At 48.4% G+C, this 26,413-nt stretch overlaps 1 pseudogene; it reads left to right on the top strand.

The window, feature by feature from the left end:
* Positions 1-25,582, top strand: part of LOC121563985 — a 67,066-nt pseudogene extending 41,484 nt beyond the window's left edge.
* Positions 25,583-26,413: the final 831 nt, after the last annotated feature.

The raw sequence follows: 26,413 nt of genomic DNA, 5'->3' as shown, positions 1-26,413 counted from the left end.
GGTCAAGCCCAGGTCATGCATTCGAAGAGCAAGACGAGTCTCAGGTCAAGCCCAAGTCATGCATTCGAAGAGCAAGACGAGTCTCAGGTCAAGCCCAGGTCATGCATTCGAAGAGCAAGACGAAGTCTCAGGTCAAGCCCAGGTCATGCATTCGAAGAGCAAGACGAGTCTCAGGGTCAAGCCCAGGTCATGCATTCGAAGACGGAGTCTCAGGTCAAGCCCAGGTCATGCATTCGAAGAGCAAGACGAGTCTCAGGTCAAGCCCAGGTCATGCATTCGAAGAGCAAGACGAGTCTCAGGTCAAGCCCAGGTCATGCATTCGAAGAGCAAGACGAGTCTCAGGTCAAGCCCAGGTCATGCATTCGAAGAGCAAGACGAGTCTCAGGTCAAGCCCAGGTCATGCATTCGAAGAGCAAGACGAGTCTCAGGTCAAGCCCAGGTCATGCATTCGAAGAGCAAGACGAGTCTCAGGTCAAGCCCAGGTCATGCATTCGAAGAGCAAGACGGAGTCTCAGGTCAAGCCCAGGTCATGCATTCGAAGAGCAAGACGAGTCTCAGGTCAAGCCCAGGTCATGCATTCGAAGAGCAAGACAAGTCTCAGGTCAAGCCCAGGTCATGCATTCGAAGAGCAAGACGAGTCTCAGGTCAAGCCCAGGTCATGCATTCGAAGAGCAAGACGAGTCTCAGGTCAGGCCCAGGTCATGCATTCGAAGAGCAAGACGAGTCTCAGGTCAAGCCCAGGTCATGCATTCGAAGAGCAAGACGAGTCTCAGGTCAAGCCCAGGTCATGCATTCGAAGAGCAAGACGAGTCTCAGGTCAAGCCCAGGTCATGCATTCTAAGAGCAAGACGAGTCTCAGGTCAAGCCCAGGTCATGCATTCGAAGAGCAAGACGAGTCTCAGGTCAAGCCCAGGTCATGCATTCGAAGAGCAAGACGAGTCTCAGGTCAAGCCCAGGTCATGCATTCGAAGAGCAAGACGAGTCTCAGGTCAAGCCCAAGTCATGCATTCTAAGAGCAAGACGAGTCTCAGGTCAAGCCCAGGTCATGCATTCGAAGAGCAAGACGAGTCTCAGGTCAAGCCCAGGTCATGCATTCTAAGAGCAAGACGAGTCTCAGGTCAAGCCCAGGTCATGCATTCGAAGAGCAAGACGCAGTCTCAGGTCAAGCCCAGGTCATGCATTCTAAGAGCAAGACGAGTCTCAGGTCAAGCCCAGGTCATGCATTCTAAGAGCAAGACGAGTCTCAGGTCAAGCCCAGGTCATGCATTCGAAGAGCAATACGAGTCTCAGGTCAAGCCCAGGTCATGCATTCGAAGAGCAAGACGAGTCTCAGGTCAGGCCCAGGTCATGCATTCGAAGAGCAAGACGAGTCTCAGGTCAAGCCCAGGTCATGCATTCGAAGAGCAAGACGAGTCTCAGGTCAAGCCCAGGTCATGCATTCGAAGAGCAAGACGAGTCTCAGGTCAAGCCCAGGTCATGCATTCGAAGAGCAAGACGAGTCTCAGGTCAAGCCCAGGTCATGCATTCGAAGAGCAAGACGAGTCTCAGGTCAAGCCCAGGTCATGCATTCGAAGAGCAAGACGAGTCTCAGGTCAAGCCCAGGTCATGCATTCTAAGAGCAAGACGAGTCTCAGGTCAAGCCCAAGTCATGCATTCGAAGAGCAAGACGAGTCTCAGGTCAAGCCCAGGTCATGCATTCGAAGAGCAAGACGAGTCTCAGGTCAAGCCCAGGTCATGCATTCGAAGAGCAAGACGAGTCTCAGGTCAAGCCCAAGTCATGCATTCTAAGAGCAAGACGAGTCTCAGGTCAAGCCCAGGTCATGCATTCTAAGAGCAAGACGAGTCTCAGGTCAAGCCCAGGTCATGCATTCGAAGAGCAAGACGAGTCTCAGGTCAAGCCCAGGTCATGCATTCTAAGAGCAAGACGAGTCTCAGGTCAAGCCCAGGTCATGCATTCGAAGAGCAAGACGAGTCTCCAGGTCAAGCCCAGGTCATGCATTCGAAGAGCAAGACGGAGTCTCAGGTCAAGCCCAGGTCATGCATTCGAAGAGCAAGACGGAGTCTCAGGTCAAGCCCAGGTCATGCATTCGAAGAGCAAGACGAGTCTCAGGTCAAGCCCAGGTCATGCATTCTAAGAGCAAGACGAGTCTCAGGTCAAGCCCAGGTCATGCATTCAAGAGCAAGACGAGTCTCAGGTCAAGCCCAGGTCATGCATTCTAAGAGCAAGACGAGTCTCAGGTCAAGCCCAGGTCATGCATTCGAAGAGCAAGACGAGTCTCAGGTCAAGCCCAGGTCATGCATTCTAAGAGCAAGACGAGTCTCAGGTCAAGCCCAGGTCATGCATTCGAAGAGCAAGACGAGTCTCAGGTCAAGCCCAGGTCATGCATTCTAAGAGCAAGACGAGTCTCAGGTCAAGCCCAGGTCATGCATTCTAAGAGCAAGACGAGTCTCAGGTCAAGCCCAGGTCATGCATTCGAAGAGCAAGACGAAGTCTCAGGTCAAGCCCAGGTCATGCATTCTAAGAGCAAGAGCGAGTCTCAGGTCAAGCCCAAGTCATGCATTCTAAGAGCAAGACGAGTCTCAGGTCAAGCCCAGGTCATGCATTCGAAGAGCAAGACGAGTCTCAGGTCAAGCCCAGGTCATGCATTCGAAGAGCAAGAGCGAGTCTCAGGTCAAGCCCAGGTCATGCATTCGAAGAGCAAGACGAGTCTCAGGTCAAGCCCAGGTCATGCATTCGAAGAGCAAGACGAGTCTCAGGTCAAGCCCAGGTCATGCATTCTAAGAGCAAGACGAGTCTCAGGTCAAGCCCAGGTCATGCATTCTAAGAGCAAGACGAGTCTCAGGTTTTTTTAAAGTGTCAAGTCAAGTAAAAAAAAAAATCTATACATGCAATGACTGTTGAACTTCCAATGTTTGTCTATTTGTTGAGTCTACCTGACTTTATTTATTGAGTCTACCTGACTTGATTATTTATTGAGTCTACCTGACTTGATTATTTATTGAGTCTACCAGTATTGATTATTTATTGAGTCTACCAGTATTGATTATTTATTGAGGCTACCTGACTTGATTATTTATTGAGGCTACCTGACTTGATTATTTATTGAGTCTACCAGTATTGATTATTTATTGAGTCTACCTGACTTGATTATTTATTGAGTCTACCAGTATTGATTATTTATTGAGTCTACCAGACTTGATTATTTATTGAGTCTACCAGTATTGATTATTTATTGAGTCTACCAGTATTGATTATTTATTGAGTCTACTAGACTTGATTATTTATTGAGTCTACCAGTATTGATTATTTATTGAGGCTACCTGACTTGATTATTTATTGAGTCTACCAGTATTGATTATTTATTGAGTCTACCAGACTTGATTATTTATTGAGTCTACCAGTATTGATTATTTATTGAGTCTACCAGTATTGATTATTTATTGAGTCTACCTGACTTGATTATTTATTGAGTCTACCAGACTTGATTATTTATTGAGTCTACCAGTATTGATTATTTATTGAGTCTACCTGACTTTATTTATTGAGTCTACTAGACTTGATTATTTATTGAGTCTACCAGTATTGATTATTTATTGAGTCTACCAGTATTGATTATTTATTGAGTCTACCAGTATTGATTATTTATTGAGTCTACCAGTATTGATTATTTATTGAGTCTACCAGTATTGATTATTTATTGAGTCTACCAGTATTGATTATTTATTGAGTCTACCAGTATTGATTATTTATTGAGTCTCTATGGCAGTCCTCTCTCTCTGCAGCTGATCCTAGCTGTATATTTATTTATGGCAGTCCTCTCTCTCTCGCAGCTGATCCTAGCTGTATATTTATTTATGGCAGTCCTCTCTCTCTGCAGCTGATCCTAGCTGTATATTTATTTATGGCAGTCCTCCCTCTCTGCAGCTGATCCTAGCTGTATATTTATTTATGGCAGTCCTCTCTCTCTGCAGCTGATCCTAGCTCCATATTTATGGCAGTCCTCTCTCTCTGCAGCTGATCCTAGCTGTATATTTATTTATGGCAGTCCTCTCTCTCTGCAGCTGATCCTAGCTGTATATTTATTTATGGCAGTCCTCTCTCTCTGCAGCTGATCCTAGCTGTATATTTATTACGGACAGTCCTCTCTCTCTGCAGCTGATCCTAGCTGTATATTTATTTACTGGCAGTCCTCTCTCTCTCGCAGCTGATCCTAGCTGTATATTTATTTATGGCAGTCCTCTCTCTCTGCAGCTGATCCTAGCTGTATATTTATTTATGGCAGTCCTCTCTCTCTGCAGCTGATCCTAGCTGTATATTTATTTATGGCAGTCCTCTCTCTCTGCAGCTGATCCTAGCTGTATATTTATTTACGGCAGTCCTCTCTCTCTGCAGCTGATCCTAGCTGTATATTTATTTATGGCAGTCCTCTCTCTCTGCAGCTGATCCTAGCTGTATATTTATTTATGGCAGTCCTCTCTCTCTGCAGCTGATCCTAGCTGTATATTTATTTATGGCAGTCCTCCCTCTCTGCAGCTGATCCTAGCTGTATATTTATTTATGGCAGTCCTCTCTCTCTGCAGCTGATCCTAGCTCCATATTTTGGCAGTCCTCTCTCTCTGCAGCTGATCCTAGCTGTATATTTATTTATGGCAGTCCTCTCTCTCTGCAGCTGATCCTAGCTGTATATTTATTTATGGCAGTCCTCTCTCTCTGCAGCTGATCCTAGCTGTATATTTATTTACGGCAGTCCTCTCTCTCTGCAGCTGATCCTAGCTGTATATTTATTTACGGCAGTCCTCTCTCTCTGCAGCTGATCCTAGCTGTATATTTATTTATGGCAGTCCTCTCTCTCTGCAGCTGATCCTAGCTGTATATTTATTTATGGCAGTCCTCTCTCTCTGCAGCTGATGCTAGAGCTGAACAGCACATCAGCACTCTGTTCGCTAGCTCACCTGACCTGTGGTGATTGACAGTTTGCTGGTCCAATCAGAGGGCCGAGTGTGCGTTTCACTAGCCAATCTGTTGCACGTTTTTTTCTGCTGTGTGGAGAGTAATCCACGGAGACTCGGTGCTACAAAATGAGTGACAAAACTTTACTAAACCTGGCCAGACCATTTCAAGTCATCAGTCTCAAGTCAAGGCTCAAGTTATTTGATTTTCTATCAAGTCATTTGACTGGAGTCACACACCTGTTGCACTAACCCACTGTTGTGACCAGTTTTTGTATGTTGGTGCTAACCCCAGGCTAAACTGGCCAATGGTAAGATGACTATCCAGGTGTCCCCTCTGGTGTGTTGTTAAGCTGTTCTATCTCTCTGTTGTCTCCAGGTGTCCCCTCTGGTGTGTTGTTAAGCTGTCCTATCTCTCTGTTGTCTCCAGGTGTCCCCTCTGGTGTGTTGTTAAGCTGTTCTATCTCTCTGTTGTCTCCAGGTGTCCCCTCTGGTGTGTTGTTAAGCTGTTCTATCTCTCTGTCTCCAGGATGTCCCCTCTGGTGTGTTGTTAAGCTGTTCTATCTCTCTGTTGTCTCCAGGTGTCCCCTCTGGTGTGTTGTTAAGCTGTTCTATCTCTCTGTCTCCAGGTGTCCCCTCTGGTGTGTTGTTAAGCTGTTCTATCTCTCTGTTCTCCAGGTGTCCCCTCTGGTGTGTTGTTAAGCTGTTCTATCTCTCTGTTGTCTCCAGGTGTCCCCTCTGGTGTGTTGTTAAGCTGTTCTATCTCTCTGTTGTCTCCAGGTGTCCCCTCTGGTGTGTTGTTAAGCTGTTCTATCTCTCTGTTGTCTCCAGGTGTCCCCTCTGGTGTGTTGTTAAGCTGTTCTATCTCTCTGTCTCCAGGTGTCCCCTCTGGTGTGTTGTTAAGCTGTTCTATCTCTCTGTCTCCAGGTGTCCCCTCTGGTGTGTTGTTAAGCTGTTCTATCTCTCTGTTGTCTCCAGGTGTCCCCTCTGGTGTGTTGTTAAGCTGTTCTATCTCTCTGTTGTCTCCAGGTGTCCCCTCTGGTGTGTTGTTAAGCTGTTCTATCTCTCTGTCTCCAGGTGTCCCCTCTGGTGTGTTGTTAAGCTGTTCTATCTCTCTGTCTCCAGGTGTCCCCTCTGGTGTGTTGTTAAGCTGTTCTATCTCTCTGTCTCCAGGTGTCCCCTCTGGTGTGTTGTTAAGCTGTTCTATCTCTCTGTCTCCAGGTGTCCCCTCTGGTGTGTTGTTACGCTGTTCTATCTCTCTGTCTCCAGGTGTCCCCTCTGGTGTGTTGTTAAGCTGTTCTATCTCTCTGTTGTCTCCAGGTGTCCCCTCTGGTGTGTTGTTAAGCTGTTCTATCTCTCTGTCTCCAGGTGTCCCCTCTGGTGTGTTGTTAAGCTGTTCTATCTCTCTGTTGTCTCCAGGTGTCCCCTCTGGTGTGTTGTTAAGCTGTCCTATCTCTCTGTTGTCTCCAGGTGTCCCCTCTGGTGTGTTGTTAAGCTGTCCTATCTCTCTGTTGTCTCCAGGTGTCCCCTCTGGTGTGTTGTTAAGCTGTCCTATCTCTCTGTTGTCTCCAGGTGTACTCTGCACCCCTAAGACTCCCCTAGCGATGGAGGGTCCTCTCAGCAGAGTGAAGAGTCTGAAGAAGTCTCTCAGACAGAGCTTCAGACGCATCCGGAAGAGTAGAGTGTCTGGGAAGAAACGCCCCTTCACCACCCCTACCAGCAAGGTAACACACCCCCATCTCCGTTACTCACCCCTACCAGCAAGGTAACACACCCCCATCTCCGTTACTCCCCCTACCAGCAAGGTAACACACCCCATCTCCGTTACTACCCCTACCAGCAAGGTAACACACCCCATCTCCGTTACTCCCCCTACCAGCAAGGTAACACACCCCATCTCCGTTACTACCCCTACCAGCAAGGTAACACACCCCATCTCCGTTACTACCCCTACCAGCAAGGTAACACACATCCCATCTCCGTTACACCCCTACCAGCAAGGTAACACACCCCATCTCCGTTACTCCCCCTACCAGCAAGGTAACACACCCCATCTCCGTTACTACCCCTACCAGCAAGGTAACACACACCCCATCTCCGTTACTACCCCTACCAGCAAGGTAACACACCCCATCTCCAGTTACTACCCCTACCAGCAAGGTAACACACACCCCATCTCCGTTACTACCCCCTACCAGCAAGGTAACACACCCCATCTCCGTTACTACCCCTACCAGCAAGGTAACACACCCCCATCTCCGTCTACTACCCCTACCAGCAAGGTAACACACCCCATCTCCGTTACTACCCCTACCAGCAAGGTAACACACCCCATCTCCGTTACTACCCCTACCAGCAAGGTAACACACCCCATCTCCGTTACTAAGGTAACACACACCCCATCTCCGTTACTACCCCTACCAGCAAGGTAACACACCCCATCTCCGTTACTACCCCTACCAGCAAGGTAACACCCCCCATCTCCATCACCACCCCCTACCAGCAAGGTAACACACCCCATCTCCGTCACTACCCCTACCAGCAAGGTAACACACCCCATCTCCGTTACTACCCCTACCAGCAAGGTAACATTATTCCCATCTCGTTACTACCCCTACCAGCAAGGTAACACACCCCATCTCCGTTACCACCCCTACCAGCAAGGTAACACACCCCATCTCGTCACTACCCCCTACCAGCAAGGTAACACACACCCCCATCTCCGTTACTACCCCCTACCAGCAAGGTAACACACCCCATCTCCATTACTACCCCTACCAGCAAGGTAACACACCCCATCTCCGTTACTACCCCTACCAGCAAGGTAACACACCCCATCTCCGTCACTACCCCCTACCAGCAAGGTAACACACCCCATCTCCGTCACTACCCCTACCAGCAAGGTAACACACCCCCATCTCCGTTTACTACCCCTACCAGCAAGGTAACACACCCCATCTCGTCACTACCCCTACCAGCAAGGTAACACACCCCCATCTCCGTTACTACCCCCTACCAGCAAGGTAACACACCCCCCATCTCCGTTACTACCCCTACCAGCAAGGTAACACACCCCATCTCCGTCACTACCCCCTACCAGCAAGGTAACACACCCCATCTCCGTTACTACCCCTACCAGCAAGGTAACACCCCCCATCTCTGTTACTCCCCCTACCAGCAAGGTAACACACCCCATCTCTGTTACTCCCCCTACCAGCAAGGTAACACACCCCATCTCCGTTACTACCCCTACCAGCAAGGTAACACACACCCCATCTCCGTTACTACCCCTACCAGCAAGGTAACACACACCCCATCTCCGTTACTACCCCTACCAGCAAGGCAACACACCCCATCTCCGTTACTACCCCTACCAGCAAGGTAACACACCCCATCTCCGTTACTACCCCTACCAGCAAGGTAACACACCCCATCTCCGTTACTACCCCTACCAGCAAGGTAACACACCCCATCTCCGTTACTACCCCTACCAGCAAGGTAACACACACCCCATCTCCGTTACTACCCCTACCAGCAAGGTAACACACCCCATCTCCGTTACTACCCCTACCAGCAAGGTAACACACACCCCATCTCCGTTACTACCCCTACCAGCAAGGTAACACACACCCCATCTCCGTTACTACCCCTACCAGCAAGGTAACACACCCCCATCTCCGTTACTACCCCTACCAGCAAGGTAACACACCCCCATCTCCGTTACTACCCCTACCAGCAAGGTAACACACCCCATCTCCGTTACTACCCCTACCAGCAAGGTAACACACCCCATCTCCGTTACTACCCCTACCAGCAAGGTAACACACCCCATCTCCGTTACTACCCCTACCAGCAAGGTAACACACACCCCATCTCCGTTACTCCCCCTACCAGCAAGGTAACACACCCCATCTCCGTTACTACCCCTACCAGCAAGGTAACACACACCCCATCTCCGTTACTACCCCTACCAGCAAGGTAACACACCCCATCTCCGTCACTACCCCTACCAGCAAGGTAACACACATCCCATCTCCGTCACTACCCCTACCAGCAAGGTAACACACCCCATCTCCATCACTACCCCTACCAGCAAGGTAACACACCCCCATCTCCGTTACTACCCCTACCAGCAAGGTAACACCCCCCATCTCCGTTACTACCCCTACCAGCAAGGTAACACACCCCATCTCCGTTACTACCCCTACCAGCAAGGTAACACACCCCATCTCCGTTACTACCCCTACCAGCAAGGTAACACACCCCATCTCCGTTACTACCCCTACCAGCAAGGTAACACACCCCCATCTCCGTTACTACCCCTACCAGCAAGGTAACACACCCCCATCTCAGTTACTACCCCTACCAGCAAGGTAACACACCCCATCTCCGTCACTACCCCTACCAGCAAGGTAACACACCCCATCTCCGTTACCACCCCTACCAGCAAGGTAACACACACCATCTCCGTTACTCCCCCTACCAGCAAGGTAACACACCCCATCTCCGTTACTACCCCTACCAGCAAGGTAACACACCCCATCTCCGTTACTACCCCTACCAGCAAGGTAACACACACCCCATCTCGTTACTACCCCTACCAGCAAGGTAACACACACCTCCATCTCCGTTACTACCCTACCAGCAAGGTAACACACACCCCATCTCCGTTACTACCCCTACCAGCAAGGTAACACACACCCCATCTCCGTTACTACCCCTACCAGCAAGGTAACACACCCCCCATCTCAGTTTACTACCCCTACCAGCAAGGTAACACACCCCCATCTCCAGTTACTACCCCTACCAGCAAGGTAACACACCCCATCTCCGATTACTACCCCTACCAGCAAGGTAACACACCCCATCTCCGTTACTACCCCTTACCAGCAAGGTAACACACACCCCATCTCCGTTACTCCCCCTACCAGCAAGGTAACACACCCCATCTCCGTTACTACCCCTACCAGCAAGGTAACACACCCCCCATCTCCGTTACTACCCCTACCAGCAAGGTAACACACCCCATCTCCGTCACTACCCCTACCAGCAAGGTAACACACATCCCATCTCCGTTACTACCCCTACCAGCAAGGTAACACACCCCATCTCCGTTACTACCCCTACCAGCAAGGTAACACACACCCCATCTCCGTCACTACCCCTACCAGCAAGGTAACACACACCCCATCTCCGTCACTACCCCTACCAGCAAGGTAACACACACCCCATCTCCGTCACTACCCCTACCAGCAAGGTAACACACCCCATCTCCGTTACTACCCCTACCAGCAAGGTAACACACACCCCATCTCCATTACTACCCCTACCAGCAAGGTAACACACCCCATCTCCGTTACTACCCCTACCAGCAAGGTAACACACCCCATCTCCGTTACTACCCCTACCAGCAAGGTAACACACCCCATCTCCGTTACTACCCCTACCAGCAAGGTAACACACCCCATCTCCGTTACTACCCCTACCAGCAAGGTAACACACACCCCATCTCCGTTACTACCCCTACCAGCAAGGTAACACACACCCCATCTCCGTTACCACCCCTACCAGCAAGGTAACACACACCCATCTCCGTTACTACCCCTACCAGCAAGGTAACACACACCCCATCTCCGTTACCACCCCCTACCAGCAAGGTAACACACACCCCATCTCCGTTACTACCCCTACCAGCAAGGTAACACACCCCATCTCCGTTACTACCCCTACCAGCAAGGTAACACACCCCATCTCCGTTACTACCCCTACCAGCAAGGTAACACACACCCCATCTCCGTTACCACGCCTACCAGCAAGGTAACACACCCCATCTCCGTTACCACTCCCTACCAGCAAGGTAACACACCCCCATCTCCGTTACCACCCCTACCAGCAAGGTAACACACCCCATCTCCGTTACTCCCCTACCAGCAAGGTAACACACCCCATCTCCGTTACCACCCCCTACCAGCAAGGTAACACACCCCATCTCCGTTACTACCCCCTACCAGCAAGGTAACTCACCCCATCTCCATTACTACCCCTACCAGCAAGGTAACACACCCCATCTCCGTTACCACCCCTACCAGCAAGGTAACACACCCCATCTCCGTTACTACCCCCTACCAGCAAGGTAACACAAACCCCATCTCCGTTACCACCCCTACCAGCAAGGTAACACACCCCATCTCCGTTACTACCCCTACCAGCAAGGTAACACACACCCCATCTCCGTTACTACCCCTACCAGCAAGGTAACACACACCCCATCTCCGTCACTACCCCTACCAGCAAGGTAACACACACCCCATCTCCGTTACCACCCCTACCAGCAAGGTAACACACACCCCATCTCCGTTACTACCCCTACCAGCAAGGTAACACACACCCCATCTCCGTTACCACCCCCTACCAGCAAGGTAACACACACCCCATCTCCGTTACTACCCCTACCAGCAAGGTAACACACCCCATCTCCGTTACTACCCCTACCAGCAAGGTAACACACCCCATCTCCGTTACTACCCCTACCAGCAAGGTAACACACACCCCATCTCCGTTACCACGCCTACCAGCAAGGTAACACACCCCATCTCCGTTACCACCTACCAGCAAGGTAACACACCCCCATCTCCGTTACCACCCCTACCAGCAAGGTAACACACCCCATCTCCGTTACTACCCCTACCAGCAAGGTAACACACCCCATCTCCGTTACCACCCCTACCAGCAAGGTAACACACCCCATCTCCGTTACTACCCCTACCAGCAAGGTAACACACCCCATCTCCATTACTACCCCTACCAGCAAGGTAACACACCCCATCTCCGTTACCACCCCTACCAGCAAGGTAACACACCCCATCTCCGTTACTACCCCTACCAGCAAGGTAACACACACCCCATCTCCGTTACCACCCCTACCAGCAAGGTAACACACCCCATCTCCATTACTACCCCTACCAGCAAGGTAACACCCCCCATCTCCATCACAATGTAATAGATTCTCACAGGGCATCCAATGAGTGTGACGTAACACCCAGTGTGTGTAGGTGTGACATCACTTCCTGTGTGTGTGTGTAGGTCCAGGAGGCCAACGCAGCGCTAGCCGACCAGGAGGAAGTAGCTCCGGTCCAGAGGCGGATCGAGCCGAGATCAGCTGACGACTCTCTGTCAGGAGTGGTGCGATGTCTCTGTTTCGCTGATACATACCTTAGAGACGGTATGATTCTGTCTGTCTGTCTCTGTTAAACATGTCTGTCTGTCATACATGTTTAATGTGTGTGTCTCTATGTTAACGTGTCTCTGTGTTAACGTGTCTCCGTGTTAAGGTGTCTCTATAACGTGTCTCTATGTTAACGTGTCTCTGTGTTAACGTGTCTCTGTGTTAACGTGTCTCTATAACGGTGTCTCTGTGTTAGCAGTGTCTCTATGTTAACGTGTCTCCGTGTTAACGTGTCTCTGTGTTAACGTGTCTCTGTGTTAACGTGTCTCTATAACGTGTCTCTATGTTAACGTGTCTCTGTGTTAACGTGTCTCTGTGTTAACGTGTCTCTATAACGTGTCTCTGTGTTAACGTGTCTCTATGTTAACGTGTCTCCGTGTTAACGTGTCTCTGTGTTAACGTGTCTCTGTGTTAACGTGTCTCTATAACGTGTCTCTGTGTTAACGTGTCTCTGTGTTAACGTGTCTCTGTGTTAACGTGTCTCTGTGTTAACGTGTCTCTGTGTTAACGTGTCTCTGTGTTAACGTGTCTCTATGTTAGCGTGTCTCTGTGTTAACGTGTCTCTGTGTTAACGTGTCTCTGTGTTAACGTGTCTCTGTGTTAACGTGTCTCTATGTTAACGTGTCTCTGTGTTAACGTGTCTCTATGTTAACGTGTCTCTGTGTTAACGTGTCTCTGTGTTAACGTGTCTCTATAACGTGTCTCTGTGTTAACGTGTCTCTATAACGTGTCTCTGTGTTAACGTGTCTCTGTGTTAACGTGTCTCTATAACGTGTCTCTATAACGTGTCTCTGTGTTAACGTGTCTCTATAACGTGTCTCTGTGTTAACGTGTCTCTGTGTTAACGTGTCTCTGTGTTAACGTGTCTCTGTGTTAACGTGTCTCTGTGTTAACCGTGTCTCTGTGTTAACGGTCTCTATGTTAGCGTGTCTCTGTGTTAACGTGTCTCTGTGTTAACGCGTGTCTCTGTGTTAACGTGTCTCTGTGTTAACGTGTCTCTATAATGTGTCTCTATGTTAACGTGTCTCTGTGTTAACGTGTCTCTATGTTAACGTGTCTCTGTGTTGCGTGTCTCTATAACGGTCTCTGTGTTAACGTGTCTCTATGTTAACGTGTCTCTGTGTTAACGTGTCTCTGTGTTAACGTGTCTCTATAACGTGTCTCTGTGTTAACGTGTCTCTGTGTTAACGTGTCTCTGTGTTAACGTGTCTCTGTGTTAACGTGTCTCTGTGTTAACGTGTCTCTGTGTTAACGTGTCTCTATGTTAGCGTGTCTCTGTGTTAACGTGTCTCTGTGTTAACGTGTCTCTGTGTTAACGTGTCTCTGTGTTAACGTGGTTCTCTATGTTAACGGTGTCTCTGTGTTAACGTGTCTCTATGTTAACGTGTCTCTGTGTTAACGCGTGTCTCTGTGTTAACGTGTCTCTATAACGTGTCTCTGTGTTAACGTGTCTCTATAACGTGTCTCTGTGTTAACGTGTCTCTGTGTTAACGTGTCTCTATAACGTGTCTCTATGTTAACGTGTCTCCGTGTTAACGTGTCTCTGTGTTAACGTGTCTCTATGTTAACGTGTCTCTATGTTAACGTGTCTCCGTGTTAACGTGTCTCTATAACGTGTCTCTGTGTTAACGTGTCTCTGTGTTAACGTGTCTCTGTGTTAACGTGTCTCTGTGTTAACGTGTCTCTGTGTTAACGTGTCTCTGTGTTAACGTGTCTCTGTGTTAACGTGTCTCTGTGTTAACGTGTCTCTGTGTTAACGTGTCTCTATAACGTGTCTCTGTGTTAACGTGTCTCTATAACGTGTCTCTGTGTTAACGTGTCTCTGTGTTAACGTGTCTCTATAACGTGTCTCTGTGTTAACGTGTCTCTGTGTTAACGTGTCTCTATAACGTGTCTCTGTGTTAACGTGTCTCTGTGTTAACGTGTCTCTGTGTTAACGTGTCTCTATAACGTGTCTCTGTGTTAACGTGTCTCTGTGTTAACGTGTCTCTGTGTTAACGTGTCTCTGTGTTAACGTGTCTCTATAACGTGTCTCTGTGTTAACGTGTCTCTGTGTTAACGTATCTCTATGTTAAGGTATCTCTATGTTAAGGTATCTCTATGTTAAGGTATCTCTATGTTAACGTATCTCTATGTTAAGGTATCTCTATGTTAACGTATCTCTATGTTAAGGTATCTCTATGTTAAGGTATCTCTATGTTAACGTATCTCTATGTTAACGTATCTCTATGTTAAGGTATCTCTATGTTAAGGTATCTCTATGTTAAGGTATCTCTATGTTAACGTATCTCTATGTTAAGGTATCTCTATGTTAAGGTATCTCTATGTTAACGTATCTCTATGTTAAGGTGTATCTATGTTAAGGTATCTCTATGTTAACGTATCTCTATGTTAAGGTATCTCTATGTTAACGTATCTCTATGTTAAGGTATCTCTATGTTAACGTATCTCTATGTTAAGGTATGTCTATGTTAAGGTATCTCTATGTCTCCTGCAGGTACACACCACGGGCCGACGCTGTGGGCGGGGACTAACTCAGGGAGTGTGTATGCTTACGCGCTGGAGGTTCCGGGTGTGGGGTCGGGGTCGGGGTCGGGGCGTGGGCGCGGTGGGGCGGGGGGTGAGGGGAGTGTGTGTGTGGAGGCGGTGTTGGGTAAAGAGATCCAGCTGATGCACAGAGCTCCGGTCGTGTCCATCTGTGTTCTGGACGGACGGGGGAAACCGTTACCAGAACCGTACCAAGCCTCTCTGGACCTGGCCACCGCTCCAGACATGACCAACCCACACTCTGTCCTCATCGCATCAGAGGAACAGCTCAAGGTACAAACACAGACAATATTATTATTATCATTACATTTCTATTATTTCTCTATTTTCATTATCTCTGCGTTGTTGGGAACGACCCGTCAGTCAGCATTTCACTGGTAGTCTACACCTGTTGGTTACCAAGCATTTCACTGGTAGTCTACACCTGTTGGTTACCAAGCATTTCACTGGTAGTCTACACCTGTTGTTTACCAAGCATTTCACTGGTAGTCTACACCTGTTGGTTACCAAGCATTTCACTGGTAGTCTACACCTGTTGGTTACCAAGCATTTCACTGGTAGTCTACACCTGTTGTTTACCAAGCATTTCACTGGTAGTCTACACCTGTTGGTTACCAAGCATTTCACTGGTAGTCTACACCTGTTGGTTACCAAGCATTTCACTGGTAGTCTACACCTGTTGGTTACCAAGCATTTCACTGGTAGTCTACACCTGTTGGTTACCAAGCATTTCACTGGTAGTCTACACCTGTTGGTTACCAAGCATTTCACTGGTAGTCTACACCTGTTGGTTACCAAGCATTTCACTGGTAGTCTACACCTGTTGGTTACCAAGCATTTCACTGGTAGTCTACACCTGTTGGTTACCAAGCATCTCACTGGTAGTCTACACCTGTTGGTTACCAAGCATTTCACTGGTAGTCTACACCTGTTGGTTACCAAGCATTTCACTGGTAGTCTACACCTGTTGGTTACCAAGCATTTCACTGGTAGTCTACACCTGTTGGTTACCAAGCATCTCACTGGTAGTCTACACCTGTTGGTTACCAAGCATTTCACTGGTAGTCTACACCTGTTGGTTACCAAGCATTTCACTGGTAGTCTGCACCTGTTGGTTACCAAGCATTTCACTGGTAGTCTACACCTGTTGGTTACCAAGCATTTCACTGGTAGTCTACACCTGTTGGTTACCAAGCATTTCACTGGTAGTCTACACCTGTTGGTTACCAAGCATTTCACTGGTAGTCTACACCTGTTGGTTACCAAGCATGTGACGAATACAATTTGATTTGTTAAAGTCATTTTCTGTTCTCTCCCAACCACAAATTATTTTCTCCTTAAATCTTTCGTCAGGTGTTCAGTCTTCCTAAGGTCAGTGTTAACAGGTGCAGTGGGGGAAAAAAGTATTTAGTCAGCCACCAATTGTGCAAGTTCTCCCACTTAAAAAAGATGAGAGAGGCCTGTAATTTTCATCATAGGTACCCGTCAACTATGACAGACAAATGAGGAAAAAAATCCAGAAAATCACATTGTAGGATTTTTTCATGAATTTATTTGCAAATTATGGTGGAAAATAAGTATTTGGTCAATAACAAAAGTTTCTCAATACTTTGTTATATACCCTTTGTTGGCAATGACACATGTCAAACGTTTTCTGTAAGTCTTCCTCCATGCAGATCTCCTCTAGAGCAGTGATGTTTTGGGGCTGTCGCTGGGCAACACAGACTTTCAACTCCCTCCAAAGATTTTCTATGGGGTTGAGATCTGGAGACTGGCTAGGCCACTCCAGGACCTTGAAATGCTTCTTACGAAGCCACTCCTTCGTTGCCCGGGCGGTGTGTTTGGGATCATTGTCATGCTGAAAGACCCAGCCACGTTTCATCTTCAATGCCCTTGCTGATGGAAGGAGGTTTTCACTCAAAATCTCACGATACATGGCCCCATTCATTCTTTCCTTTACACGGATCAGTCGTCCTGGTCCCTTTGCAGAAAAACAGCCCCAAAGCATGATGTTTCCACCCCCATGCTTCACAGTAGATATGGTGTTCTTTGGATGCAACTCAGCATTCTTTGTCCTCCAAACACGGCAAGTTGAGTTTTTACCAAAAAGTTCTATTTTGGTTTCATCTGACCATATGACATTCTCCCAATCCTCTTCTGGATCATCCAAATGCACTCTAGCAAACTTCAGACGGGCCTGGACATGTACTAGCTTAAGCAGGGGGACACGTCTGGCACTGCAGGATTTGAGTCCCTGGCGGCGTAGTGTGTTACTGATGGTAGGCTTTGTTACTTTGGTCCCAGCTCTCTGCAGGTCATTCACTAGGTCCCCCGTGTGGTTCTGGGATTTTTGCTCATCGTTCTTGTGATCATTTTGACCCCACAGGGTGAGATCTTGCGTGGAGCCCCAGATCGAGGGAGATTATCAGTGGTCTTGTATGTCTTCCATTTCCTAATAATTGCTCCCACCGTTGATTTCTTCAAACCAAGCTGCTTACCTATTGCAGATTGTCTTCCCAGCCTGGTGCAGGTCTACAATTTTGTTTCTGGTGTCCTTTGACAGCTCTTTGGTCTTGGCCATAGTGGAGTTTGGAGTGTGACTGTTTGAGGTTGTGGACAGGTGTCTTTTATACTGATAACAAGTTCAAACAGGTGCCATTAATACAGGCAACGAGTGGAGGACAGAGGAGCCTCTTAAAGAAGAAGTAACAGGTATGTGAGAGCCAGAAATCTTGCTTGTTTGTAGGTGACCAAATACTTATTTTCCACCATAATTTGCAAATAAATTCATAAAAATCCTACAATGTGATTTTCTGGATTTTTTGTCTGTCATAGTTGACGTGTACCTATGATGAAAATTACAGGCCTCTCTCATCTTTTTTAAGTGGGAGAACTTGCACAATTGGTGGCTGACTAAATACTTTTTTTCCCCACTGTATATTGTGTTAACAGGTGTTCAGTCTCCCTAAGGTCAGTGTTAACAGGTATATTGTGTTAACAGGTGTTCAGTCTCCCCAAGGTCAGTGTTAACAGGTATATTGTGTTAACAGGTGTTCAGTCTTTCTAAGGTCAGTGTTAACAGGTATATTGTGTTAACAGGTGTTCAGTCTTCCCAAGGTCAGTGTTAACAGGTATATTGTGTTAACAGGTGTTCAGTCTCCCCAAGGTCAGTGTTAACAGGTGTTCAGTCTTCCTAAGGTCAGTGTTAACAGGTATATTGTGTTAACAGGTGTTCAGTCTCCCCAAGGTCAGTGTTAACAGGTGTTCAGTCTCCCCAAGGTCAGTGTTAACAGGTGTTCAGTCTCCTAAGGTCAGTGTTAACAGGTATATTGTGTTAACAGGTGTTCAGTCTCCCCAAGGTCAGTGTTAACAGGTGTTCAGTCTTCCTAAGGTCAGTGTTAACAGGTATATTGTGTTAACAGGTGTTCAGTCTCCCCAAGGTCAGTGTTAACAGGTGTTCAGTCTTCCTAAGGTCAGTGTTAACAGGTGTTCAGTCTTCCTAAGGTCAGTGTTAACAGGTATATTGTGTTAACAGGTGTTCAGTCTTCCCAAGGTCAGTGTTAACAGGTATATTGTGTTAACAGGTGTTCAGTCTCCCCAAGGTCAGTGTTAACAGGTGTTCAGTCTCCCCAAGGTCAGTGTTAACAGGTGTTCAGTCTCCCCAAGGTCAGTGTTAACAGGTATATTGTGTTAACAGGTGTTCAGTCTCCCCAAGGTCAGTGTTAACAGGTATATTGTGTTAACAGGTGTTCAGTCTCCCCAAGGTCAGTGTTAACAGGTATATTGTGTTAACAGGTGTTCAGTCTCCCCAAGGTCAGTGTTAACAGGTATATTGTGTTAACAGGTGTTCAGTCTTCCCAAGGTCAGTGTTAACAGGTGTTCAGTCTCCCCAAGGTCAGTGTTAACAGGTATATTGTGTTAACAGGTGTTCAGTCTCCCCAAGGTCAGTGTTAACAGGTATATTGTGTTAACAGGTGTTCAGTCTCCCCAAGGTCAGTGTTAACAGGTATATTGTGTTAACAGGTGTTCAGTCTTCCTAAGGTCAGTGTTAACAGGTATATTGTGTTAACAGGTGTTCAGTCTCCCCAAGGTCAGTGTTAACAGGTATATTGTGTTAACAGGTGTTCAGTCTCCCCAAGGTCAGTGTTAACAGGTATATTGTGTTAACAGGTGTTCAGTCTCCCCAAGGTCAGTGTTAACAGGTGTTCAGTCTCCCTAAGGTCAGTGTTAACAGGTGTTCAGTCTCCCTAAGGTCAGTGTTAACAGGTGTTCAGTCTTTCTAAGGTCAGTGTTAACAGGTATATTGTGTTAACAGGTGTTCAGTCTCCCCAAGGTCAGTGTTAACAGGTATATTGTGTTAACAGGTGTTCAGTCTCCCCAAGGTCAGTGTTAACAGGTATATTGTGTTAACAGGTGTTCAGTCTCCCCAAGGTCAGTGTTAACAGGTATATTGTGTTAACAGGTGTTCAGTCTTCCTAAGGTCAGTGTTAACAGGTATATTGTGTTAACAGGTGTTCAGTCTCCCCAAGGTCAGTGTTAACAGGTATATTGTGTTAACAGGTGTTCAGTCTCCCCAAGGTCAGTGTTAACAGGTATATTGTGTTAACAGGTGTTCAGTCTCCCCAAGGTCAGTGTTAACAGGTATATTGTGTTAACAGGTGTTCAGTCTCCCCAAGGTCAGTGTTAACAGGTGTTCAGGGGTCTCCCTAAGGTCAGTGTTAACAGGTGTTCAGTCTCCCTAAGGTCAGTGTTAACAGGTATATTGTGTTAACAGGTGTTCAGTCTTTCTAAGGTCAGTGTTAACAGGTATATTGTGTTAACAGGTGTTCCAGTCTCCCCAAGGTCAGTGTTAACAGGTATATTGTGTTAACAGGTGTTCAGTCTCCCCAAGGTCAGTGTTAACAGGTATATTGTGTTAACAGGTGTTCAGTCTCCCCAAGGTCAGTGTTAACAGGTGTTCTAGTCTCCCCAAGGTCAGTGTTAACAGGTGTTCAGTCTCCCTAAGGTCAGTGTTAACAGGTATATTGTGTTAACAGGTGTTCCAGTCTCCCCAAGGTCAGTGTTAACAGGTGTTCAGTCTCCCCAAGGTCAGTGTTAACAGGTGTTCAGTCTTCCCAAGGTCAGTGTTAACAGGTATATTGTGTTAACAGGTGTTCAGTCTCCCCAAGGTCAGTGTTAACAGGTATATTGTGTTAACAGGTGTTCAGTCTCCCCAAGGTCAGTGTTAACAGGTGTTCAGTCTTCCTAAGGTCAGTGTTAACAGGTATATTGTGTTAACAGGTGTTCAGTCTCCCTAAGGTCAGTGTTAACAGGTATATTGTGTTAACAGGTGTTCAGTCTCCCCAAGGTCAGTGTTAACAGGTGTTCAGTCTTCCTAAGGTCAGTGTTAACAGGTGTTCAGTCTCCCCAAGGTCAGTGTTAACAGGTATATTGTGTTAACAGGTGTTCAGTCTCCCCAAGGTCAGTGTTAACAGGTGTTCAGTCTTCCTAAGGTCAGTGTTAACAGGTATATTGTGTTAACAGGTGTTCAGTCTCCCCAAGGTCAGTGTTAACAGGTGTTCAGTCTTCCCAAGGTCAGTGTTAACAGGTATATTGTGTTAACAGGTGTTCAGTCTCCCCAAGGTCAGTGTTAACAGGTATATTGTGTTAACAGGTGTTCAGTCTCCCCCAAGGTCAGTGTTAACAGGTATATTGTGTTAACAGGTGTTCAGTCTCCCCAAGGTCAGTGTTACACAGGTATATTGTGTTAACAGGTGTTCAGTCTTCCCAAGGTCAGTGTTAACAGGTATATTGTGTTAACAGGTGTTCAGTCTCCCCAAGGTCAGTGTTAACAGGTATATTGTGTTAACAGGTGTTCAGTCTTCCCAAGGTCAGTGTTAAACAGGTATATTGTGTTAACAGGTGTTCAGTCTCCCCCAAGGTCAGTGTTAACAGGTATATTGTGTTAACAGGTGTTCAGTCTCCCCAAGGTCAGTGTTAACAGGTATATTGTGTTAACAGGTGTTCAGTCTCCCCAAGGTCAGTGTTAACAGGTATATTGTGTTAACAGGTGTTCCAGTCTTCCCAAGGTCAGTGTTAACAGGTGTTCAGTCTTCCTAAGGTCAGTGTTAACAGGTGTTCAGTCTTCCTAAGGTCAGTGTTAACAGGTATATTGTGTTAACAGGTGTTCAGTCTCCCCAAGGTCAGTGTTAACAGGTATATTGTGTTAACAGGTGTTCAGTCTCCCCAAGGTCAGTGTTAACAGGTATATTGTGTTAACAGGTGTTCAGTCTCCCCAAGGTCAGTGTTAACAGGTATATTGTGTTAACAGGTGTTCAGTCTTCCCAAGGTCAGTGTTAACAGGTATATTGTGTTAACAGGTGTTCAGTCTTCCCAAGGTCAGTGTTAACAGGTATATTGTGTTAACAGGTGTTCAGTCTTCCCAAGGTCAGTGTTAACAGGTATATTGTGTTAACAGGTGTTCAGTCTCCCCAAGGTCAGTGTTAACAGGTATATTGTGTTAACAGGTGTTCAGTCTTCCCAAGGTCAGTGTTAACAGGTATATTGTGTTAACAGGTGTTCAGTCTCCCCAAGGTCAGTGTTAACAGGTATATTGTGTTAACAGGTGTTCAGTCTCCCCAAGGTCAGTGTTAACAGGTATATTGTGTTAACAGGTGTTCAGTCTTCCCAAGGTCAGTGTTAACAGGTATATTGTGTTAACAGGTGTTCAGTCTCCCCAAGGTCAGTGTTAACAGGTATATTGTGTTAACAGGTGTTCAGTCTCCCCAAGGTCAGTGTTAACAGGTATATTGTGTTAACAGGTGTTCAGTCTTCCCAAGGTCAGTGTTAACAGGTATATTGTGTTAACAGGTGTTCAGTCTCCCCAAGGTCAGTGTTAACAGGTATATTGTGTTAACAGGTGTTCAGTCTCCCCAAGGTCAGTGTTAACAGGTATATTGTGTTAACAGGTGTTCAGTCTCCCAAGGTCAGTGTTAACAGGTATATTGTGTTAACAGGTGTTCAGTCTCCCCAAGGTCAGTGTTAACAGGTATATTGTGTTAACAGGTGTTCAGTCTCCCCCAAGGTCAGTGTTAACAGGTGTTCAGTCTCCCCAAGGTCAGTGTTAACAGGTGTTCCAGTCTCCCTAAGGTCAGTGTTAACAGGTATATTGTGTTAACAGGTGTTCAGTCTCCCCAAAGGTCAGTGTTAACAGGTATATTGTGTTAACAGGTGTTCCAGTCTCCCTAAGGTCAGTGTTAACAGGTGTTCAGTCTTCCTAAGGTCAGTGTTAACAGGTATATTGTGTTAACAGGTGTTCAGTCTCCCCAAGGTCAGTGTTAACAGGTGTTCAGTCTTCCTAAGGTCAGTGTTAACAGGTGTTCAGTCTCCCCAAGGTCAGTGTTAACAGGTGTTCAGTCTCCCCAAGGTCAGTGTTAACAGGTATATTGTGTTAACAGGTGTTCAGTCTTCCCAAGGTCAGTGTTAACAGGTATATTGTGTTAACAGGTGTTCAGTCTCCCCAAGGTCAGTGTTAACAGGTATATTGTGTTAACAGGTGTTCAGTCTTCCCAAGGTCAGTGTTAACAGGTATATTGTGTTAACAGGTGTCAGTCTCCCCAAGGTCAGTGTTAACAGGTATATTGTGTTAACAGGTGTTCAGTCTTCCCAAGGTCAGTGTTAACAGGTATATTGTGTTAACAGGTGTTCAGTCTCCCCAAGGTCAGTGTTAACAGGTATATTGTGTTAACAGGTGTTCAGTCTCCCCAAGGTCAGTGTTAACAGGTGTTCAGTCTCCCCAAGGTCAGTGTTAACAGGTATATTGTGTTAACAGGTGTTCAGTCTCCCCAAGGTCAGTGTTAACAGGTATATTGTGTTAACAGGTGTTCAGTCTCCCCAAGGTCAGTGTTAACAGGTATATTGTGTTAACAGGTGTTCAGTCTCCCCAAGGTCAGTGTTAACAGGTATATTGTGTTAACAGGTGTTCAGTCTTTCTAAGGTCAGTGTTAACAGGTGTTCAGTCTCCCCAAGGTCAGTGTTAACAGGTATATTGTGTTAACAGGTGTTCAGTCTCCCCAAGGTCAGTGTTAACAGGTATATTGTGTTAACAGGTGTTCAGTCTCCCCAAGGTCAGTGTTAACAGGTATATTGTGTTAACAGGTGTTCAGTCTCCCCAAGGTCAGTGTTAACAGGTGTTCAGTCTCCCCAAGGTCAGTGTTAACAGGTGTTCAGTCTCCCCAAGGTCAGTGTTAACAGGTGTTCAGTCTCCCCAAGGTCAGTGTTAACAGGTGTTCAGTCTCCCCAAGGTCAGTGTTAACAGGTATATTGTGTTAACAGGTGTTCAGTCTCCCCAAGGTCAGTGTTAACAGGTGTTCAGTCTTCCTAAGGTCAGTGTTAACAGGTATATTGTGTTAACAGGTGTTCAGTCTCCCCAAGGTCAGTGTTAACAGGTATATTGTGTTAACAGGTGTTCAGTCTCCCCAAGGTCAGTGTTAACAGGTATATTGTGTTAACAGGTGTTCAGTCTCCCCAAGGTCAGTGTTAACAGGTATATTGTGTTAACAGGTGTTCAGTCTCCCCAAGGTCAGTGCGAAGACCAAGTTCAAGCTGACGGCCCACGAGGGTTGCCGTGTGCGGAGGGTTGCCGTGGTGACGCTGTGTTCCACAGCCCAGGAGGACTACAGTGAGAACAGTCTGGTCTGTCTGACTAACCTGGGAGACCTGCACCTGTTTAACATCCCTGCCCTACGGCCACAGGTAGGGGGTGCAGAGGGGGAGGGGGTGCAGAGGGGGGGGTGGGGGTGCAGAGGGGGGGTGCAGAGGGGGGTGGGGGGGGTGGGGGGGGTGCAGGGGGGTGTTGCAGGGGGGGTGTTGCAGAGGGGGGGGTGGTGCAGAGGGGGGTGTTGCAGAGGGTGTGTGTGTGTGTGTTGCAGTGTGTGTGTGTGTGTTGCAGTGTGTGTGTGTGTGTGTGTTGCAGTGTGTGTGTGTGTGTTGCAGAGTGAGTGTGTGTGTTGCAGTGTGTGTGTGTGTGTTGCAGTGTGTGTGTGTGTGTGTGTTGCAGAGTGTGTGTTGCAGAGTGAGTGTGTGTGTGTTGCAGTGTGTGTGTGTGTGTTGCAGTGTGTGTGTGTGTGTGTGTTGCACAGTGTGTGTGTGTGTGTGTTGCAGTGTGTGTGTGTGTGTGTGTGTTGCAGTGTGTGTGTGTGTGTGTGTGCAGAGTGTGTGTTGCAGAGTGTGTGTTGCAGTGTGTGTGTGTGTGTGTTGCAGTGTGTGTGTGTGTGTGTGTGTTGCAGAGTGTGTGTTGCAGTGTGTGTGTGTGTTGCAGTGTGTGTGTGTGTGTGTTGCAGTGTGTGTGTGTGTGTTGCAGTGTGTGTGTTGCAGTGTGTGTGTTGCAGTGTGTGTGTTGCAGTGTGTGTGTGTGTGTGTGTTGCAGTGTGTGTGCTGCGGTGTGTGTGTGTGTGTGTGTTGCGGTGTGTGTGTGTGTGTTGCGGTGTGTGTGTTGCGGTGTGTGTGTTGCGGTGTGTGTGTGTGTGTGTTGCAGTGTGTGTGTTGCGGTGTGTGTGTGTTAATCTCTCTCTCTGTCTGTAGGTGCGTTATGACTGCATCCGTAAAGAGGATATCAGTGGCATCGCTTCCTGTGTCTTCACAAAGAACGGACAGGGTGAGAACACACACACACACACACACACACACACACACACACACACACACACACACACACACACACGCACGAACATACACACACAAACACACACACACACACACACACATGCACGAACATACACACACACACACACACACACACACACACACACTGCAACACACACACTGCAACACACACTGCAACACACACATGCACGAACATGCACGAACATACACACAAACACACATGCACGAACACACACACACACATGCACAAACACACACACACATGCACGAACACACACACACACACACACACACATGCACGAACACACACATGCACGAACACACACACACATGCACGAACATACACCTTCAACAATATTTTTCCCATGCGTGTTTCCTTGTGTCTCTCTCTGCCTGTGTGTGTGTAGGACTCTACCTGATCTCTCCATCAGAGTACCAGCGGTTCTCTCTGTCAGCCAAGGTCATCACCGGGCCTCTGTGTGCTGTAGAGGTGCAGCGACCGCCGGAGCCGCTCAGCAGGTCAGTACCAGCGGTTCTCTCTGTCAGCCAAGGTCACCACTGGGCCTCTGTGTGCTGTAGAGGTGGAGCGACCGCCGGAGCCGCTCAGCAGGTCAGTACCAGCGGTTCTCTCTGTCAGCCAAGGTCACCACCGGGCCTCTGTGTGCTGTAGAGGTGGAGCGACCGGCCCGGAGCCGCTCAGCAGGTCAGTACCAGCGGTTCTCTCTCTGTCAGCCAAGGTCATCACCGGGCCTCTGTGTGCTGTAGAGGTGCAGCGACCGGAGCCGCTCAGCAGGTCGGTACCAGTGGTTCTCTCTGTCAGCCAAAGGTCACCACTGGGCCTCTGTGTGCTGTAGAGGTGGAGCGACCGCCGGAGCGCTCAGCAGGTCAGTACCAGCGGTTCTCTCTGTCAGCCAAGGTCATCACCTGGGCCTCTGTGTGCTGTAGAGGTGGAGCGACCGCGGAGCCGCTCAGCAGGTCAGTACCAGCGGTTCTCTCTGTCAGCCAAGGTCATCACCGGGCCTCTGTGTGCTGTAGAGGTGGAGCGACCGCCCGGAGCCGCTCAGCAGGTCAGTACCAGCGGTTCTCTCTGTCAGCCAAAGGTCATCACCGGGCCTCTGTGTGCTGTAGAGGTGGAGCGACCGCCGGAGCCGCTCAGCAGGTCAGTACCAGCGGTTCTCTCTGTCAGCCAAGGTCATCACCGGCCTCTGTGTGCTGTAGAGGTGCAGCGACCGCCGGAGCCGCTCAGCAGGTCAGTACCAGCGGTTCTCTGTCAGCCAAGGTCACCACCGGGCCTCTGTGTGCTGTAGAGGTGGAGCGACCGCCGGAGCCGCTCAGCAGGTCAGTACCAGCGGTTCTCTCTGTCAGCCAAGGTCATCACCGGGCCTCTGTGTGCTGTAGAGGTGCAGCGACCGCCGGAGCCGCTCAGCAGGTCAGTACCAGCGGTTCTCTCTGTCATCACCGGGCCTCTGTGTGCTGTAGAGGTGCAGCGACCGCCGGAGCCGCTCAGCAGGTCAGCACCAGCGGTTCTCTCTGTCAGCCAAGGTCATCACCGGCCTCTGTGTGCTGTAGAGGTGGAGCGACCCCGGAGCCGCTCAGCAGGTCAGTACCAGCGGTTCTCTCTGTCAGCCAAGGTCATCACCGGGCCTCTGTGTGCTGTAGAGGTGCAGCGACCGCCGGAGCCGCTCAGCAGGTCAGTACCAGCGGTTCTCTCTGTCAGCCAAGGTCATCACCGGGCCTCTGTGTGCTGTAGAGGTGCAGCGACCGCCGGAGCCGCTCAGCAGGTCAGTACCAGCGGTTCTCTCTGTCAGCCAAGGTCATCACCGGGCCTCTGTGTGCCTGTAGGAGGTGCAGCGACCGGAGCCGCTCAGCAGGTCAGTACCAGCGGTTCTCTCTGTCAGCCAAGGTCATCACCGGGCCTCTGTGTGCTGTAGAGGTGGAGCGACCGCGAGCCGCTCAGCAGGTCAGTACCAGCGGTTCTCTCTGTCAGCCAAGGTCATCACCGGACCTCTGTGTGCTGTAGAGGTGCAGCGACCGCGGAGCGCTCAGCAG

This window comes from Coregonus clupeaformis, unplaced genomic scaffold (genome assembly GCF_020615455.1).
Source record: "Coregonus clupeaformis isolate EN_2021a unplaced genomic scaffold, ASM2061545v1 scaf2022, whole genome shotgun sequence".
NCBI classification, from domain to species: Eukaryota; Metazoa; Chordata; class Actinopteri; order Salmoniformes; family Salmonidae; genus Coregonus; species Coregonus clupeaformis.
The sequence above is the reverse complement of the archived record's forward strand: the minus strand, read 5'-3'. Positions and strand labels throughout refer to the sequence as shown.